The sequence below is a fragment of the Penaeus monodon genome, chromosome 8 (assembly GCF_015228065.2).
Source record: "Penaeus monodon isolate SGIC_2016 chromosome 8, NSTDA_Pmon_1, whole genome shotgun sequence".
NCBI classification, from domain to species: Eukaryota; Metazoa; Arthropoda; class Malacostraca; order Decapoda; family Penaeidae; genus Penaeus; species Penaeus monodon.
This window is the reverse complement of record NC_051393.1, coordinates 37,131,707-37,134,206: the sequence shown is the minus strand read 5'-3', so window position 1 is coordinate 37,134,206 and position 2,500 is coordinate 37,131,707. Positions and strand designations below refer to the sequence as shown.

At 36.1% G+C, this 2,500-nt stretch overlaps 1 protein-coding gene across 7 annotated transcripts in view; it reads right to left on the bottom strand.

Moving 5' to 3' along the window:
• Positions 1-2,500, bottom strand: part of LOC119576329 (cyclic AMP-dependent transcription factor ATF-2-like) — a 165,397-nt gene that overhangs the window by 91,069 nt on the left and 71,828 nt on the right. The window lies entirely within an intron of this gene.

Here is a 2,500-nt window from a genome sequence, read left to right as displayed (position 1 = left end):
GAGAGAGAGAGAGAGAGAGAGAGAAGAGAGAGAGAGAGAGAGAGAGAGAGAGAGAGAGAGAGAGAGAGAGAGAGCTCCTTGGTAGCTGAGTACTTGTGGAGCCATAAAGGGTAAACTTCCCAATTAGAATCTCCCCCCCAATTAGGATGCAACTGAGAAAAAAAACTACACAAAAACAAAATTAACAACATTAAAATCTTTTATGCTCAAAATAAACTAGAATAATCTACCAATATTCCCTGAATATGGTGAACTTTTATTTCCATTAATCTGGATGCAGCAGAGAAAAATGCAAGAAAGGATGACATTTTTCACACATCACTTAACCAAAAGCTAATGTGAGTGAGGTCATAAAATTTCAAATTAAAACCAGTTACTCTGCACATCTTGTTCTCACTTTGTTTCAGATGGACAGTTAAGCCTGAAATAAATCCAAGCCCTAAATTAAGACAAGGCACAAAAGAGGGGAGACAGGAGGGGGGGAGTAAGAGGGGGGGTGCATACTAAATGGATTAAAATGCCACTCTGACCAATTAAGACTCACTTTTTTCAAAGTGTTCCTTACAAGAGTATATGCAGCATATGGCAGAAATCTGGCCCTCACTCTATCAGTATATAGCAATAGGGTCAAAATACTTTGAGAAGCAGTGATGTGATATCTATTTGAATGACGTCCCCATTTATGATGCAGTGTGCAAAACCACTATTGCATATGACACATGTCCAGACAGGGTATTATGAACTGCATACATATTGGACATTTTGTGTGAAGTAAAACTATGATTATAATAAATAAACAGTCTTTTCTTCAACAATTATTCTAGTAAAATAAATTTATATCTATGAAGTACAATATCACTGAAAAAATAAAGAAGTCAGAGAATGCAACATGGATGGCTACACAGAAAAGATGTCACTATTTAGAAAATGTCTTGCAAGAAGTCTTTGAAGACAAAAATATGTAATAATAATTGCATTTAAACATTGTTTTTGATAATCTCTGCATATTTCAGTTTAAATTTATCGAAACTAAATCTAAGCATTCTCATAATTGCAAGAGCTACTTCCAACGGTATAATAAATTTTTTCCTTAAAGTGTTTTACTGTATGCTCAGTTTGGTTTCACTTTACTGGAACAAAAACTCTTCTACCTATTCTATGCAAAAGTTCCTAACAATTATTTTACCAGCTCAATTAAGCGGGCACATCCAGTTACAAAAACAAAAGTGCTTAATGCTGTAAAGGCCACCCTACAGGATGAAGAAAGGTATTAACTGGAACTGAATACAAACAGAAGTTCTGGTCCCTTAAAAAAGACATTCCACATACCAGAATCATTAAGTCAGCAAGAAAGAATGTCAGTGTTAGAGTGATTCAGTGGTTTCACTCTATTCTTGACTTTTTAAGGAATTTGATGCCACCAATGCTCTGGAGGATGCAACTCAAAATTTCAACATGGATAAAACTAGATTTTGTCTATCCCCATCAGTAGGAAAAGTACTGTCACAAAGGATAGAAAAAAAAATTTTTTGTTTACAAGATCAAAATAACAGTGTTGGCTTGCATTTCACCAACAATGATCATCTACCCCCGCAAGAGGATAAATCTTATAATGGCCAAGAAATTTTCCTCTGGCTACTGCTTTACTGTAAGAAAGAATGAATATCTCTGCAATGGTTTCAATTACTGGCTCCCTCCAAACACTACACATTTCATGCAGCTTCTTATATGTCAGTGTTGGTTCTCTGGGCTAAGTTTGTAAGGGAGTGGGAAACTGTACAAAGCCAATATGTAGCACAGGCAAACTTTACACAAATTATCATGTCTCTTTATCAGAAATACCTCAGTACAAAATACATCAGGAGTGGATTTGCCAAAAGTGGACTCTTGCCTCATTATTCTGAAAGAATAATGAGGCAATCACAGGGCGATCACAGGAAGGTCAAGGCAGCCCATAAAAAAACATGGCTTAATAATTTTTAAAGGCAGTGCCCAAGGTGGATACAGAGGCATCTATCTAGACAAGGGTCTTGTCTTTTCTGGAGGAAGAGACAAAACCTGGAAATGGAAGAGATTTCATCTGTCATGGAGGAGAGCTAAAAGTTCTGGCAACTCCTAAAGCTATCTCAAAGCAACATATATGAGAGTTCCAATTTCCAAAGCAAGGCTTATGTAAGTAGAACTGTGAAGCTTCTACTACCTTAGAAAAGCAGAATGACATTTTTTTTTTTTTTTTTTTTTCATCAAGAAATAAATGTAGTAAACTTAATTTCTTATTATATTTTGTTAACCCTCTGCCGATGGGTGGCATGTACATACATGCCATGGCATGCCTGGACTATCTGTATGCATGTACATACATGCCATGGTGCGCATGTCCAGTATTCCGGGGCATGTATGGCCAGGCCATGAGTTTTTTGTTACAATTACGGCAAAATATTATTTTTTTGCCACTGAAAATGTGATTAAGTAGTATTTAATACTTTTCGTCATTTTTCCT